Here is a 19,402-nt window from a genome sequence, read left to right on the forward strand (position 1 = left end):
GGAATTTTTTCTGCATTCCCTCAATCATATCACAGTATTTTTGCATATTTGGTGTCCACACAACAGTAGCATATTCTAACTTTGACCGAACGTAAGTGAAGTACAATTTCATTAAAGTTAAATCATTACGAAACTCTTTACCTAGCCTCATGATAAAACCAAGGTTTCTATAAACCTCGCTCGTTACTGTTTCCATATGATGCTTAAACGTTAAATTTTGATCAAAGAAAAATCCAAGATCTTTGATATACTTGGGAGAGCTTAATTTTGTCCCATCAATCGAATACGTATAGTCTACATAACTATTCTTACGTGTAAAACGTAGGAAGTTACATTTATTTACATTCATTTTAAATTTATTTTTATTACACCATTCCATAATGTTAGTTAAGTCTTGTTGTACTTTCTCGCAATCATCAATTGAATCTACCTTAATATATATTTTGAGGTCGTCTGCAAATAGAAGACAGTTAGCATGTTTAATTCTAGTCGGCAAATCATTCACTGCTAAGAGAAACAAAAGCGGTCCGAGATTTGAGCCCTGGGGAACTCCTGACAAAGCATTGAACTTTTCAGAGATGCATCCTTTATAAACAACTGATTGCCTACGGTTACTTAAGTAGGAAGATATTAACTGTTTGTACTCTTGAGAAAAGTGGAAAGAGTTTAGTTTGGCTAGTAAAATGTCATGATCCACTAGGTCGAAGGCTTTAGAAAAGTCAGTATAGATTACATCCACCTGATTACCTTTATCTATCTCCGTTGAGATGTAGTTAGTAATGATGGCCAGGTTCGTGAATGTTGATTTATCTCGTACAAAGCCGTGTTGATAGGTCGATAGCATGGGTTTCACATGATTTAGAACACGTTGATAAATAATCTGTTCAAATACCTTTGAAAATGGTGACAATACTGATATGGGTCTAAATTTATCTGTATCTCTAGTTCCGTTGGCCTTCGGTATCAGACAGATTATGGTTTCTTTCCACTTTTCTGGAAAAATTCTTGTCTTTACTGAGATATTCTCTATAATATGTATGGGATATTTAAGAATGTCCATACAACGTTTTAGTATATAAGGTGGTATGCCATCTGAACCACAAGACGTTTTTGGCTTCAATTTTCTTATCGCTTCTTCTACTTCTTCCATTTTTATTTCATTGAGTACTAACAGATCTAATGTATCATATACAGGTTTGTCCGATACGCCACACAGTTATAATCTAAAACTCACATACCAAAACAAAACCAAACATATATACCATGACGTATACACCGACCGATTACTGGATTATAATCATCTACCAAATACTGTATATTTTGTCTTTTCATCTTTGATACAACAGCAAACAGACGTAATGAGACGCTGCCCCAATGATATGATCCAACAAGTTACATGTAATGCGACCTTCAATGTCAAGATAGAGGTGGTGGGACTCCAGAGACGGGATCAGCCGTTCCTTTCGTTCCAGAGGTATCCAACGGAGTTGAGACTCGAAACACTTATGGGAAGTAAGACTGGATTAATCGTTCTAGTTGTAACACAGATGTTCAACGGAGTTGAGGATTGTGGGAAGCCATGGAAGACGCTAAAAGTGCATACTGTGTTCTTCGAGCCATCCCTGTACACGATGTACGCAATGGCCAAGCACATTATCATCTTGTCAAATATGACATAGGTAAAAAAAAATGCAACCTAGTATTCGATATTGAATCTTTAGATTTTACATAAGCACTTTAATTGAGAGGGTAACAAGGGCATTAGGGAGAGAACTATGCGCGGAGATGATTAGAAATGTGTTTTTTTTAACGCTTCCGCCCCTCCATACAGTCCCTACCTCTCTCCATGTGCATTTTCCCTGTTTCCGAGACTAAAACGTAAGTTGAAATAACACTGATACGAGACCGTGGAAGACGTCCAAATGGTCACGACGATGGTGTTCAATGGGATTCCAGAAATAGACTTCGAGACGTTTACAAACAGTGGGAAATTCACTAAGCTCAAGTGTTGTCAGATTCAGAATAACAGACTTCCCGCCCACAGCTCTGAAATTTCCCGATCGGTTGCAAAAATTCCCGCCAAGAAAGATTACTAATCATTAATTCATTAATTAATCATTAATCATTATATTAATAATTTCAAATTAAAATCAAATAACTATGGACAATCAATCAGAAGTACATATTTCACTGCAGGAGGAGAAATCTATTATAGGGCCATTCTTTTATTTTCTATCTTTAGCTTATCTGGTATATAGAGAAATATAAGCTACATATTGTGAAAAAATAAAAAATGAAATCTTTGAGTTTTACGTCCCACGGTTATGCCGGTTAGACTAAAGGAGACGGTGATTATGAGAAATGAGTGAAATGGTGGAATGAAGAAAGTGGGAGGAAACGGGAGAACCCCGAGAAAACCCACGCACACGGTGTTTGTCCACCACAAAGTTCACTTGGCAGGAGCAGGGTTTGAACCCGAGACTCCATGCACCAGAGGTGAACGCTCTACCACTGAGCCACCGCGGCCCCCAAAGCTACATATTGTGTGTGTGTGTTACTTCCAAGTATTATATGATTCTCTCCTTCCCCTCACTTGACCCTAACAATCCATGAATGACTAGCTACAACAAATATAGTAAGCAAAAGACCATAAACCCTCTCTTCCTTCTTTCTTCTCGCAGAAAATGGATATTGGTGCGATTAACTAACAATCAGTTCCATTTGGTTCGGTTTATAAAGCCCTCTTGCTGTTCTCGTTCTTTTGACCGCATCAAAGACGTTTCCAATCCATTTGTTATTCGATGTACAGAGATATGAAGACAAGAAGTGAGAAAGAGACAACATGGAAAGGAATAAAAGTTGACAGAATTTCCTATTTTCAACCAAAATTTCCCTCATTCCCGCCAATGCTAAGAATATCCTGTTTTGCGGGAAATTTCCCGCCACTGCTAAGCTCACCGATCGATGCCCTACGTGTACAAAAAGGTTTTGTCAAATAAAGTATGTTTTCTATTCTCAATCTTCTTACTTTGAGGACAGATCTTTATAATGCTATAGTCATCATCTAACAGTTCCACCACTAACAACTTCATTAATAAAATAATAATCTACATAGTAAAATGCTACAATAGCAACAAAAGCGCCTGAGCTCCAACCTATAATTTTGGATTTCAAAACTTTGATTACGGTTATTTGCGATTTCACGTTTAACAAAGACAAATATTTTAAAGCATGTGTACTTTAAATAAATTATTTAAATATACCTTTTTCATAAAGTTTATTTTAAAAAAAATACTGTCAAAGCCTTTGTATTTTAATAAGCCTTCTCCAAAATCAATGCAAATGAATTGTGGTGCCATCTTTGGAGTTCTTTTAAACTATACGTTTGTGGACGTTTATATGTTTGTGGCCAATCCTTTTGACTATGAGATCTCGGAAACTACAGGCTCAAGAAAGATGACGTTTTCACTGATCGATTGCAAATTTTATGTAGATTGTCCAGTTCTAATTGGATATTTACGAAAAACATGGTTATTATTTCTTTATTATATTTTTACGGGTACACTGGAAGTGTTGAAATTAGAAAAATAACTAAAGCATCATATCCTACACATTTTACATTCCAACATCACATAATTATATGTAGGGGTTGCATATCTCTCAGGCGTTTACTCCATGTCCAAATGATAATGAAAAACGAAGGATAACCATTTCTCCAGTCTAACAGTAAGTTGAATCTTTATTGTTTGGGGAGTTTTGCCCAATGAATATTGTTTGGAGTGTTTTGTCCGATGAATCTCATATATCACTGACATTCTAATTAATTGTTTATGTAATGTACAGTATTTGCTTATTGCATACTGCATGTCAGAAGAAAGAAAACAGTGATCATACATGAATTAGAAAATCGAACCGGAAATAGGTTCAAATCTTGCAAACGGTGCGAGATTTAAAAAAAAAAATCGAAAAATCTCTCTTTTATGATACCCCTTGCTGATTTTTATCAAGACGTTTTTCATTTGTGTCTGTAAAGGGACATGTACAGATGTTGTGAGGAATGACAAGGAGATTCATGTTTAAATGTGAATGATGCGCTGTGTAGGGAGCGCAGGTTCAGCTAATAATAATAATAATAATAATAATAATAATAATAATAATAATAATAATAATAATAATAATAATAATAATAATAATAATAATATCTAAAACGTTTTTGCATAGAAACCTGAAAATATAACTCTCAGTCTATTCTTAATACTATTTTATGTTCTGGATGAAATTTTCATGCAACCTAAACGAAAGTCGTGTTAGAGTTGGCAATTTTGCCTTTGCATAGTAAAAGACAAGTCTTAATATTTTTTTGTTAATCAGAGAATCACGTGATCAAAACAATAGAAACGAGACTTTTTAAAAGCAGGAGTAGCCGAAAAGGAAGTGACTACAAAACGATCTCTTATCTCTTCGAAATGATTAACCTGACTCCGCTTCTTCTTTTTTTTTTTTTTTTTTTTTTTTTACTTGAATGAAGGTGCATCACAGTTTTAGTTTCACAAACTCGCCGCCCGCTGGCGCCACTGTTCTAATGACGAAGCATAAAAATCGCCGCTTGTGGCGGGGGTGAACGAATCAGCAACACATCCACACAAAATGATGATACCGTATGATACGATTTAATTTATTCTCGTTATTCCGAAGCATAATAAAAGGCTTTAAAAGAATATGAGCTTTCTATCATGTATTGAGTTAAGAGCTTGCTTTTTTTTTCTTATCCACTATACTGAATTAAAAAGAAGACAAAAACAGAAAAAAACAAGAACTAAATTAAATTATCTCTTGATCTCTTTAACTTTTTATTGTGACCGCTGGCGAGAAAGATTTAAAGGCTGAAAGCCATTCTAAAACATAACTTAGACATTTTCTTTTAAATGGGTACATTTTCAATAAGTTATCAGCTGAAATTATACACAACACGCTACACGCTGGGTTTAGTACCGTCTCCGCATTTAACCCTTTTAAATTCTTGCCTTTTTCGGCGTTTTTCTTGAGTCTCAGATAAGCAGCGACAGTGTCATCCCTATTTACCCTAGGATCATGGTTTATACCTCGTTTTTCTCAGAATGGAACAGCTTTTCAAACGGTACCACTTACATGTCCCTATAATATGCCAGAAGGGAATTATTTGAGGAAAAATCGGGATTTTTTACCCCAAAAAAACTTCTTCAAAGTTTGGGGCCCCTGAGGCTCTACCGGGTCTGCGCACAAACCTCCAAAAATTTGTAATTACTTGTGACAAATTCGAATTTCCTGTCCTGAATAGTAAGGCGGGAAAATTTTTTACCCATGTTGAGAGAGCATCAAAGAACGCCCAAAATTTCCCTAACATGCACCCTACAAATTTTAAAAAATTTCTAACACGCCCCTAATGATCGTAAAATTATGGTTCATACGTCGTTTTGTTCAGAATGGAGTAACCTTTCAGATGGTATCATACGCATGTCCCTCGGACATCCCTAAGGAGGGAAAATTGAGAAAAATAGGGATTTTTGCTGAAAAATCCCTTTTTTCCCGGTTTGGAGCCCTCTGGCGAGGCCCTGGGTAAACATAGAGATCCAGAAATCACTTTCAAAAATACTACGTAGTGTACTAATTGCTTGTGCCAAATACCAATCCCCTATCTTCAACACTAAGGACGGGAAAAATATTTTCCTCTTCTGCGAATATTCCCAGAATGTCCCAGAATACCCTATATAAATTTCAAAAATTTCTTGACACGTCCCTAATTATCGTAGGATAATGATTCATACGTCGTTCTCTTCAGAATCGAGTAGGCTTTCAGAAAGTAACACTCAAATGTTCCTATCATGTAGCCGAGCTGAGCAAGAATCGCGAAAGTGGGATTTTTGGTAAAAAAAATCCCTTTTTTATCCTTTTGTCCTAATGAACCCCCCTTCTATGTTGACGAAGAGATCTGAAAAAAATCTCATAAAAACTAATTGGTCCACTGATAGTTTAGGGAAAATGTTAGGATTCTAGGATTAAAGAGAAGCTCACCAAAATATGTTGAATTTAGACTTCAGTAAAAAAAAAAAAAAAAAAAAAAAAGGAAATTTGTAAAATGATGACGTCATAACCCCTATGTTCTGACGCTCGGAAGCGTATAGACCCTTCCAAGGCTTTCTTGAATGCCTTCTCTCTTGGAAAATAAAAAGCGGAACTAAATAGCATTCTTAGTTATCTTTTAATCGAATCTTTAAGACAGTACAATATCGGTCGCAAACGACCGAAAAAACTTAAAAGAGTTAAGCAGTGGCGTATGCTGGTTTGATAGCTGGGGGTAGCACTAACCTTTATAACACCTGTACATTTTATTATTATTGTTATTATTATTTATTATCTATATGGTTACGAAACATGGTCGTTTACTCTGAGGGAAGAACATAGACTGAAAGTATTTGAGAACAAGATCCTGAGACGAATATTCGGACCCAAGAGGAACGGGAACGGGGAATGGCGGAAACTTCATAACGAGGAACTACATAATTTATATGGTTTACTAAATATTGTTAGGGTCATGTAGCTAGGATGGAACGCTTTCAAAGTCTTGACTGGAACACCAATCGGAAAACGACCATTAGGAAGACCTAGGCGCAGATGGGAGGACAATATTAAGATGGATCTCGCAGAGATAGGAATACAAAATAGAAACTGGATCCAGTTGGCTAAGGATAGAAGTCAGTGGAGAGCTTTTGTGAACGCGACATTGAACCTCCGGGTTCCATAGGCCATAGAGTTAGTTAGTTATTATTTATAATTTAGTTTCCACGTTATTATACAGTGTTCAAAATAAGAGAAAAGCATAGGACACACTTTTTTTTTTATCACGTAGATAAATATTTTTCTCTTCACTAGCAAGACTTAAATGGTCGTGCATTTCTACCTTCATCTGTTCCATGAAGTGTCCTTACATTTTGCTTTGGAAGGTGGTAATCCTCCTCACCAGAGTAAATGGAGGCTGGCCGGGCAAGGGCGTTGATTTCTCTGTAAATTTGGTGGGGGACATTCAGATGGAGAAGGTATACATATATGAAGATTTAAAGACAAATTGCATTCAAATTATGCCAAATATTATATATTCATAAATACAATAGGAGACCCACATGAGCTTTAGGGGCCCCAGGCCTCTCCGGCCCCCCCAGGATCGGCGCCCTTGTGGCCGGGTAATAAAGAACGCTTAAATAGGCAATTAACTAACTAAGGAGGCTCAGTCTGCAAGAGCCTTGGCAATAAAACGCAAATAATGAAACAAGTATTTATAACAGGTATGCCAAATACTGTAAAGCACAAAATTCTCGTTGCATTGACGCAAACCGCTACGGAACGAGGCTCAAGATGTTCGAGACAATTTCCAGAGACACCCCCCCCCCAAGAAAAGCACTGTCATTACTCGTATAATTTCCCTTTACTCTTCTTTCACGCTTAAGAAACCGATTTCTCTAGAGGCAACTGCTGTTACCTGGCAGCCTGTTCGTACGCTGTGGGTGGAAGTGGAGCGAAGGGGAATGCTCTGATACGATTCTTGCTGTAGTAGCTAGAGAATGGTTTCTGCTGTGTTGTCATATCGAAGACCTTTTAAGTTAGCGAGACAGACTGCGCACAAAAATTTGGTGAATCTTTCTAAATTCATACAGTTCTCAGAATTTTGTTTCATTGAAAAAAGATACTAAAGTATAAAATTATCAATATAATTTAGTTTATATTATAATAACTTTATTTTGTAAAATTCCAGCGCTGTCGCCGGTAGACCCAGTAGTCCACAAAATACGCCACTGCATTTAAGGTTTCTACCGTTAGAGGGGGCCCTACTTCAAGATAAGACTGTTATTTCATACCATACAATACCCCATGAATGTACAGGGTGACCCAACAAAATCTGCCATATTTTAATGGTTAAAACAAAAAAAGGTATTGGAGATAGACACTTGTTTATTTAAAAATATAAAATTACTGTATATTGAAAACAGTTTGTAATTATTATATTTTATTGTGTGTTGAAATTACGTAGAATTGGACAATACGGTGTCACATTCGATAAACACCTCACATGGAACGCCCACCTTCGTACCTTGGCAGCCAACATTCGCCGTTGCCTTAATCTCCTTCGACATCTCAAAGGCACTACGTGGGGTCTTAACGCCAAATTGCTTCTCTACACCTACAGGGTCTTCGTCCGACCAGCACTGACACACGGTCATCTCGCCTGGCTCTCAGCGACTACCAGCTTTTATGCACGCCTTCAAATCCTTGAACGCCATGCACTCCGCATAGCATATTCTCTACCGCAGCAAACACCTACTGCCGAGGTCTATCGACGCACCACTATCCCTACACTTCTTCCTCATCTCCGACGCCTTCGCAGTCGCTACATCTTTCAGCGCATTTCAAATGCCCATCCTCTACTTAACGAGCTCTTGGAACAAACACCTACGCAACCCAGATACGCATACCCGCCTCTAGATCATCTCCTGGCCATCTACGAACAGGGCAACTCGCCTGAGACGCACAACCCACTTCACCGTATCTATCACCAATATATCCACATCCACCGTCCATAATCCCCCACATGGGTTCCTCTCCAGTTTAGCTTCCACCGTCTGAACTCGCCGACCTTCCCATTCTATGCACCAGTCCATGCTCATCTCTAACTCACTTCGCTTCCGCCACTCTTTATTAGATGACCTGTTTATTTCTTAACATTTGATACCAGCCTGAGAACCATCTCACATTACCTCACCAAACCTTTTCTTATATCACTGGCCATAGAGAAGGCATAACCTTCTGCCGGATGGGAATGAAAGACGTGAAAAAAAATTGGAAAATACAATTACAGTGAATAACACACAATAAAATCACTAAGTTCTTGATCGGCTTGTAGCGCTTTCAGTGGCAGGGAAAGAGAAACGGAGGTCATGGTTTCTGCTCACCAGTCTCCTGAAGCATGCAATCGTCATTATAATTTGGCCAGGAGCTCATTCCGCATATGCAGTCGAAATATCGTTCAAAACCAGCAATTCTGTGATTACAGTTCAAAGATATTTTTGCTTCAAGTTCGCTATTGCATACAGTGAAAATGTTCTTCACCAGACGTCTATCTTGCACTGGGTCGAGCACGTCCTAACAACAAGTTCACCGTTGGAATATCGAGGCTATGAGACATTCTATTTTACAGTCCCCAGAACGTTCTGCAAAAAAGCATGCTGCAGCTGTTGAGGTAGGTTTCCATTTTACATTAAAGAGGAGGTTCACTGTTTGTCCACTAGAGTGCAGTGCTGCATCGGTGGAGATATCTTTCTTGCTTTCAGAAAGTTGTACTGTGTAAACAGTAAATAGAAGAGTGGGTTGTAAGATTGTTTTTTCTTTTCTTTTTTCTTTTTTTTTGACAGCTGCGAGATTAAAAAGTGTATTTTGGCGCGCTTCCCCTCCTTGTCGAAAAGATCCCGTTGTTTAGGAAGCGGCGAAACTCTTTCTTTATGTCAGCGAGAGAGCGATAGCAGGTAGCAAGCAAGACGACCCAGAAAGTTGCACATGGTTCAACTCCTTCCAAGATAGAAAAAAATGTTGTGTGTCCGTTTCAAGACTATGTTTACATTGTAAAATATGATACGGTTACAAGATTTCTTTTTTTATGATAGCTACAAGTTCTTCTAACTTGACAACATGGTCTTAGGCTTCCTGGGGAAAGTGCAATATCAGAACAAACAAAATAAAGTAATTACGAACTGTTTTCAATACCCAGAGCCGTAGCTTTCGTATGGGGAAGGGCGGCGAGCGGGACTAGGCGCTGATAGTAAGAGGGCGCCGAATGAGCAAAGAAAAAAGGAAGAGTGTTGGGAAATAGTAAATGACTCGGCGCTCTCCGTAAAAGTATTGATTCAATATTAAATCAATATCGTCGGTTTGCGAAGAAATAGATTTGTTAAAAAATTTCTTGGTTGCTGTGCTAGCAACCCAAGCGTTTCAATAACAATCACAAATTTTTAGTTACTGCTTTAAAAAAAGTTATTACATATGATTTGTTAATGACGATGTGATATACAAGGTGCCGAGTAATAACTTATAGTGCACGGAGGAGCATATTTGAAAACAAAAACGGTCAAAGTCTGAAATACATGTTTGGCGTTTTTGATGGTGATCAGTTTGGTTAGTTAATTCCGCTTTTCTACCCAATCAGATTAATCACGATGGTGAGAATGAAGGTATGAAAATGAGAGGGGTGAAGAGACACACGCAAGCTGCTATTTGCGAGGGAATATTAAAAATGAAGGCAAACAGCGGGAATAATCAGTTTCGAACTTGAAGCAGTTGTACAATAGGGGCTTAAGGGATCAGAACTGAACCCAAAGAATTTCGTCTTTTTCAGACTGATAACTACTACTGATTTTTTAAAAATTCCATTGATATACGAAATGCTTCCAATCTGAAGGAATTTATTGGGATCATTTTTTCATCTACTTGCATCGCCAGGATATACATATATTTTTATGTGTATACGTATCTAGTTGTGTGATATTTTTATCTATATACAAAACAGTCCTATACACATAAACATAGTCCTGTAGTATATATGTGCATATGTGTGTTAGCACATTTTTAATATGATATTTAATAATAAATAACCTTACATTCAGAACTTTCATTTATTAATAAATTAAGTAACTACTAAAACTTCAAAGATACGTAGAAGACAGTTTGGATTTAAATATAAACATTAAACATATTTTCCAGATCCATCGATCAAAGTTGAGAAATTTGCAAAGAACGCTCCTGCAGAATTTCCGTTACATTTCCCAAAATATATTTGACCATATAACAATCGAAATTAAAATGCTATTGGTGTGGTCACATACAGAATAAAATTTAAAAAGTTTACAATTATTACTGGAAATTAATGCTGTCACCCATTTTGAACATCTTAAAAGCACATAGTTTCTAACGAATTTCTTATCGATAGTGTGAAACGTTGTAAATAGTTGTAAATTTCCATAACTATTCTCCAAGTGGATTTGCATTATCCGAAAGTAGTTTGGTCAAGTTTAAGTCTGTGGCTATTTGAGAATGCATTTTGAAGCATTATCCCCTGCAGCGAACGCGACCAAGGTGGCTATTTGGTAACTTTACTTTTTGCCAGCGTTATAAATCAAACTGTGAGCCAGTCAGGGTTTCCAGCTCTTTCTTGCCAAGTCAAGGTCTATAATAGAGTTCCAGTACTCTGCACAAAGGACCTTCAAAGCAGCTGTTTCTTGCTAAAATCCTCTTGCCTGGCAACACGTCTTTCCTTTTCCCCCTTCCTTTTGGCATCTTTTAAACAGCAGGTGGTCTATTGTTCCGAAACGCAGCAAATACGCTCGAGCTGACGCTTTCTCCGCGTTTTTATTGCTTTCGCGTTTGTGATTAGCCATCCACATTTAAATACATGGTCAGCGTATTCCAAGCGTACGCATGAGCAATAAAAACGCGTTACGATCGCTTCAAATAGCCGCCCTGTAACAAAAAGTCTAAAATAAGTCTCTTTAAAACAACTTTAATTTGTACAAGAGTAGATAATGATTGATTTTGCTTCTTGTAATGGTCTGTCCAAGCAGTTTGATTTTAAAAAAGAATCAGCGTAGCATAATAACAAAAGTTGCTTCTCTTTATATGCTAAAAACCGACGGAAGAATGAACTTGGTGAAATGAGTGTAGGGAGACGCCGAATTCTACTTTGCCCCAGACGCCGAATTGATTTAGTTAGTTAAACCTTATTTCCTTCCTAGTTGTGATTTTGTTTCTTTAGTTTTGCATATAGTGTTTGTAAATCAACATTTGGTACACTCGATTTGGTTCATGAGGTCCTTTTCATGAGGAGGTGGCTTTTCGGTGATTATTCTTCCATGAAAAGTGCAACTCCGAATCCGACTAACATGTGTCAATTGCATTATTGGACTCTATCGTCGTGCAAAGTTGGGTCAGAACTTTTCTTTTCTAGAGGTTTCAGCTCTGTGTGGGAAGTGTTTATTTTTTCGGTTGTTGTTCCTTCATGGAGCATTAATTCCTAATCTCACCACTCTGTGTCCCTTAGGAATGGGCACAAGCGAGTTCGAGCGAGTTTCCATTGAAACTCGACTCGACTCGAAACAGACATCTTTGAGCTCGAGTTGAGAACTCGGCTCGAAAAATTTCCCCCAACTCGACTCGAATTTGACTCGAGTTTCCAGTCAAGTCGAGCCAAAACGAGCCAAATTTTGTGTCTAGTTTCAAGTACTACTACATAGACAATATAATTATTATCAATGATACAACAACTACTACTATATTATTATTATTATTATTATTATTATTATTATTATTATTAGTAGTAGTAGTAGTAGTAGTAGTAGTAGTAGTATAACAACACTGTGTATAAACATGAAAGACAGGTGGTTTCTATCTGATCGAGACGAGGCGAGATGCGAGCAGTGTCTCACCTCGTGAGCAACACTAAAAATATTCCACATTAGTGCTTACATTTCTCATAGCTTTTGCTTTACAGTCTAATCAGGCAATGTTTTCAAAACAAGTTAAAACGAGCTGAACGAGCGAGCCATTTATCAAACTCGACTCGACTCGAAACTCGACCTTAGAACAGTGACTCGGCTAGGAACTCGACTCGAGAAAATTACCTTTGACTCGACTCGAATTCGCTTCGAGTTTCGAGTCGAGTCGAGTTTTAGCTCGACTCGTGCTCATCCCTAGTGTCCCTCTAGTTAGAAAAACGACCACGTAGAGTATGAGATAAGGAATAACCCAAAATTATGACGAACTCTTGAGACTTTTGATTTTTTTGTAACTCGATTATTGTTCAAAGATAATCGATAGATGACAAGCTAAATAAAATGACGTGTTTAATGATAAATTCTCATGAGTAGTTTTTGAGAAAATCTAGAAAAACGAATTTTCATGGCGCTAAGAAATACGAGATGCGTTTAAAATTTTTTCTCCGTGCAAACCTATGAGACACGGGAAACTTTCTTCAGTATAGATGTAGAGAGGCACTGGTTTACAGTCGTGAATTTTTTCCTGCTCGTAGAAAGCGTCACCCCATCAGGAAGTCGCGGTAGGAAAGAGGGATTGCCGCGTCGACGGAGGCGGGCTATCTACTTGTACAAAGTGGTCAACCTTTTGCCGAGGTGGCAAGTGTTCGAAAATCGTAAAATAGAATGCCCTTTGCCGACTGTTGCCGACCGTCAGAGTAGGCAAAACTGTCGGAGAGGCCTATTTCCGACCCTCTGCCGATTCCTTACGCCGGCCTCTTTTTGACGGCTGCGCTGGCGCATTTTTAATGCTCATTTCCGGCTCTTTGCTGACTGCTCGGCAAGGCAACTATTCGTCGCGGTCGAAAATCGCGCGGAAAGACGTCGGTGTCCAGCGCCGGTAATCCGACAGCGGCATCTGGTCGGCATGGACAAATTGTCCGACTGTAGGCGACCGGATCCTGATGTGGTCGGCCAACGGGTGTAATGATCGGTCGTCGGATTCCAGTTTCTTGTAAAATGGCAGAAAAACTTGAGCAGCGATATTGAGTCAAATTTTTCCAAAAGCTTGGCAATACCCAAGCGGAAACTATTCGATTTTGAACAAGAATTTGGGCATGAGGAGAGTGTGCGCAAAATTTGATTCAGGCTTTCATTACCAAACACAACATTCCTGTCTGTCGTAAGGATACCTACTCACCCGACATGGCTCCGTGTGGTTTTTGATTACTTCCCAAGCTCAAAAAAGGACCACATTTGAGTCAAGAGATGACATCATGCGGAATGCGATAGCACGATTGCTGACTGTTCCAAAAACTGCGTTCTAGAAGTATTTCCAACAATGGCGGGAGCGCTGGGAAAACTGTGCGCATTGCCAAGGGAAAAACTATTTGCAACAATGGCAGGAGCGCTGGGAAAACTGTGCGCATTGCCAAGGGAAGAAATATTTCCGACAATGGCGGGAGCACTGCGAAAAGTGTGCGCATTGTCAAGGGAAGAAGTATTTCCAATAATGGTGGAAGCGCTGGGAAAAGTGTGCGCATTGTCAAGGGAAGAAGTATTTGCAACAATGGGAAGAGCGCTGGGAAACGTTTGCGCATTGCCAAGGGAAGAAGTATTTCCAACAATGGCGGGAGCGCTGGGAAAAGTGTGCGCATTGCCAAGGGAAAAAGTATTTCCAACAATGCGGGAGCGCTGGGAAAAGTGTGCGCATTGCCAAGGGAAGAAGTATTTCCAACAATGGCGGGAGCGCTGGGAGAAGTGTGTGCATTGCCAAGGGAAGAAGTATTTCCAACAATGGTGGGAGCGCTGGGAGAAGTGTGTGCATTGCCAAGGGAAGAAGTATTTCCAACAATGGTGGGAGCGCTGGGAAAAGTGTGCGCATTGCCAAGGGAAGAAGTATTTCCAACAATGGTGGGAGCGCTGGGAAAAGTGTGCGCATTGCCAAGGGAAGAAGTATTTCCAACAATGGCGGGAGCGCTGGGAAAAGTGTGCGCATTGCCAAGGGAAGAAGTATTTCCAACAATGGTGGGAGCGCTGGGAAAAGTGTGCGCATTGCCAAGGGAAGAAATATTTCCAACAATGGCAGGAACGCTGGGAAAAGTGTGCGCATTGCCAAGGGAAGAAGTATTTCCAACAATGGCGGGAGTACTGGGAAAAGTGTGCGTGTTGCCAAGGGAAGAATTATTACCAACAAAGGTGGGAGCGCTGGGAAAAGTGTGCGCATTGCCAAGGGAAGAAGTATTTCCAGAATTGGCGGGAGCGCTAGGAAAAGTGTGCGCATTGCCATGGGAAGAAGTATTTGGGATATCCAAATGAATAAATGTGTTTTTGCCAATCAAAGGTTCGATATTTTTGAACACACCTCGTATGCCAACGTTGCCAATGATAATAATTGATAAATTCTTTTTGTTCTAATGGAACAGACTGTTTACGTCTTTTTCCTATTGGCGAGACACAAATTTTCTGTTTGTCTCTTTCTGTAGCCTAACCGATACACAATTTCCTAACAGTGTTGCACAGACTACTTGTAACATGCAACCGTGTATGTGTGTGTGTAGTTCGATTTGGCTTAAATGGATTTTTAAATCCAAGGCCATTTTCTTCACACATAAACCAAAGAAGAGGATGGAGAAACAAAAGAGTATAACGAACTGCGGGAAGAGGGCGCGCGGGCTGGCGAGGGAGAAAAGGGAAAAAGCCAAAGCCAGACGTTCATCTGTTGAGCGTCAAATAAACTAACTAACTGTCTGATGTGATTTTTTTTACACTTTTTTTCTTTCTTACGTTCTTCGATTTACACATCGTCAGAAGTTCTTTTTTTCGCTGTCCTTTTATCATCCGAATGCAACAAAGCAAAAAGAACGGCTCCTGCAAGGAACGACGGCGAATTGAAAGCCACCTCAAAGAGTTACGCAAACATTACAGTATCTCCAGCGACGCACACTCTACGTCCTGGTTCTCTTAATAACATCTACAACGAGTTGTAATGAACTCTGTTCATATAAAAAAAAAAAAAAAAAAGAGAAAAAACTATAAAAGTACTGTATATTTATTTTTCATCAGTACTGTACAGCCTTGTTCTAAAGGAAAATGGTCACCCCCAGTGGCGTAACTGAAGGCTTGGGTGCCACCCGGCAGACAGCGTGGAGTGCGCTCCTTCTCTACGTCACACCTCACGAGTTGTAGGGCCCCCCTGATTGCTTGGGCCTCCCGCAATGCGGGATCTGCGGGACCCTTATTTACGCCCCTGGTCACCCCTCTTTGACAGGCCTTTGGTTCCTATCAGTAGTGTATTTAGGATTTTGTTTCCGGTGGCTATGCATAAAACGGGGAAGCAGGGGTTAGGTAATTGCCCACTTGAATTTGAGAATTAAATATATTTTAAATCGATTGTCTACTAATATACTAGGGGAGAAAAAAAACTTGAAACTCGTATGTCGATGGAGGATGATCTTACCCTACTCCCCCCAAGGCAAATCTCAAATGACGCTCCTGTAAACACACGTTGAATATTTATAATCTCAATGAAACTTCACTGATTTCATTTTTTTAAAAGGAAACAACTGATTTCAGTTTTATCTGTGTGCGTTTTTACCTGAAAGAAAATCTTGAGGCGTTTTTACCTGAAAGAAAAGCTCAAATATACTGATTGTAGTTTTAATGGCAAGAATTGCAGACTGGTGAATCTTATGTGATATGATACACACAAAAATTTAGCAGTGAATCTAACCTTTTATTTTATTCACAGAAGAAAAAGGAAACCATCCTCTTGGCCTACCTAATTTCCCGGGATACTTATTTCCCCCTCTTGGTTTTCTTAATTCAAACATTTACCTTTATACACACACACACACAAACACTCTCCCCCATATATATATATATATATATATATATATATATATATATATATATATATAACTAAACGATGTAAATAATCCTTTGCTATAACAACTAAGTCCTGTTATGTTGATATCCGTGCAAGTTGGTGTTGAACACCAGTTTCACTTATCAACTCCTCTTAGTTTTGGTGTTACTGACGACGGCCGACTTGAATCACAACTAACAACGGTCCAAAGTATGATAGGAGAAAAGAAAAAGAAAGTAACAACAGAAAGAAACAGAAGAGTAGAATGAACGAAAGAAAGAAAAAAGAACACAGTTCTTACATGAAATGAAATTTGACAAATAGAGTATTATTTCTGAACAAAGAGCATAAGAAAATGGAAAGTGAATGAAATTCTTAGAAATTTTAAGAAGGATTACTGGTGAACGTGGAATGCGAATAACTAACAAATTTATTTCGGTGGGCCTTGAGCCTGATAGTCCCCGTAAATACACCACTGAATATTGCAATACAATTTTCTACCACAAAAATCTGAACAACTCCTTTTTTGAATTTCGGTTTGCTTTTAATATCCTTCGAGTAAGTCGCCAGCTTATTGTGAACTTTACTCGACATAATTTGAGCTTCACATGACATTTGTCTTGTAGAAAATATCCTTGATATAATCCCATGACTAAACGCTGCATTAAGAACCTGACATTAAAAAAATACAAAATTGACCATTTTTCTTTTGCTTGTTTTTCATAAGTGAAAGGAGATAATGAAATGCAACTTACCACAATCATAGATAATCTTATTCTACAACAGAAATGATGAAACTGAAAAATTTTCAGTGTTGCCATTCGCACTATATATATCCTTAGTACACGACAAAAGATTGGATTAATGCCTTGTTGGAGCTCATCGATAGACCTCACCTATGTACTCCGCTATCGCCAAATAGTGTATCTGTCAGAATATCAACTCGACCATCAATGAATAGTTTACCTACGAGAATACTGTAATCGTAATCGATATTCCTATGTGGCTGCCAACACTGCTTTGATAAACTTGCTTGACCTGTTCCTTATTTTTGATTGATGGATTTGCTGAGAATAGAGTGAAATATACTGTGACGTTACAGAGCACCTTTTCGAATATAAATACATTTTTGTTCAGATAACGATAATATAAAGAAACGACCTTCTAAATATTGCTCATACCGACTTGTAACGCCCTGTATAATTCAACTTCTTACATAAATGACTTTCATCGCAGTAATCAGAGTACATTAAAATACAAGAAAAGTGCGTCAAAGTTACAACAACAATAATTTATAAAAGCAGAAACATGAAAATTTAGTTAAATCGTGTAAAAATTCATAATTAAGTTACAATATGCACGTCTAAAACTTTATTGATACAGAGGAAGTGTTGAAACTTTTAGAAATGTCAAGCATCATATCGTACGAGTTATACATTCCAACACCACATATTTGTATACAAGTTTGTATATCTCTCAGGAGTTTGTTTAATGGCCAAATGGTAATGAAAAAACGAAGGATAACCATTTCTTTAGTTGAAGATGAATCTTTATTGTTTGGAGTGTTTTGCCCAATGAACACCATATATCACTGACATTATAATTAAATGTGTATGTAATGTATTTGCTTATTACATATTGGATGCAAGAAGAAAGAAAACACTGATCATACATGAATTAAAAAACTCCAACCGAAAGTAGATTCAAATCTTGCAAACGGTACGAGATATTGAAAAAAATAATCGAAAAAGTTTTCCTTTTACGATACCTCTTGCCGATTCTTATCAAGATGTCTTTCACTTTTGTCTGTAGAGGGACATGTACAGATGTGAGGAATGACAAGGAGATTCATGCTTCTATGTGAATGATGCGCTGTGTAGAGAGCGCAGGATCAGCTAGTGATGTAAAAGAAAAAAAAAATACATACCTTGATATTTAAGAAAAAATTCTGGTGATTTCTTCAGTGCCTCATGACAGGGTGGGGCAAGTAGAGTGCTTCATTCGATTTGCCCAGTACACTTTTCTAAGTATTTTACTTTTTGTTTCTTTTCTTTTCTTTTCTTTTTCTTTCTTTCTTTCTTTTTTTTTTTTTTTTGTAAATCAGCAATCGTTTCTAATTTAAAAGCAGCGAGCGGCCTCGAGTTCAATTCCGGGTGGGGTTACTCGGTCGGAAAGATATAAAGGCTTTTACGCTGGGCATCGTGAGTGAAGTTTTCCTTGGGTTTTTCTCATTCACATCAAGCCAGGGGCGGATCCAGAGGGGGCGATCGCCCTCCAGAAGAGGAAGCTTTCTTATTATATATATATAACCCATCCAAAAGTTTGGAGCCCTTAAAAGTAGCAGTATGACAACCCACCGCCCCCCCCAGAAGTCAGTCCTGGATCCGCCCGTGCACTAGGCAAATGCTTGTACAGTATGTTACCTAACATACACTCTGTAAAGACTATAACTGGAAAGAATTGAGCACGTGGAGAGTCTGCCGTGTTTCTGGCCATTGTGGAACATTCGTGTAAAATTCTCTATCTTTTTCTTGGAAGGGGGGGGGGTAATTCACATCTTTTCATCATCATTATCATCATCATCATTAGGTCTGAGATTATCGGTCCCCTTCACAGAATTTACAAGAATTAAGTGGCTTGTATGTGTAGATGTGGTGCACTATGCCTCCAGCCACCTACCAAGGTCTGATTGCTTCTATGCCAAACCGCACGCATTGTTGCTATCCTGCAAACGAAAGGTGGAAATAGCAGATATTAGGGAGGTAGTGATAACGTTTTGGCTGGTTAGCATGTTGCAGGGCTTGTTGCAAAGTAAGTTGCAGGCTATAAAGCAGATGACTTTGTTAAGAGGCCTCGTCCCGGCGAAATTAAAATATCGCTAATTTTACAGTAATTATGTGGTATCTTCAAATAGATAAAAGATAATTGAAATATGGAACAATAGCTCCCTAGACAATATTATTTTGCGTGAGGTACCGTTATCAGAAGT

General features: G+C 38.5%; 1 protein-coding gene across 1 annotated transcript in view; it reads right to left on the reverse strand.

The window, feature by feature from the left end:
* LOC145684463 (anosmin-1-like) overlaps positions 1-19,402 on the reverse strand; it is a 199,848-nt gene that overhangs the window by 54,027 nt on the left and 126,419 nt on the right. The gene's annotated exons all lie outside the window — the stretch shown is intronic.

The sequence above is a fragment of the Thermobia domestica genome, chromosome 4 (genome assembly GCF_964235325.1).
Source record: "Thermobia domestica chromosome 4, izTheDome1.hap1.1, whole genome shotgun sequence".
NCBI lineage: Eukaryota > Metazoa > Arthropoda > Insecta > Zygentoma > Lepismatidae > Thermobia > Thermobia domestica.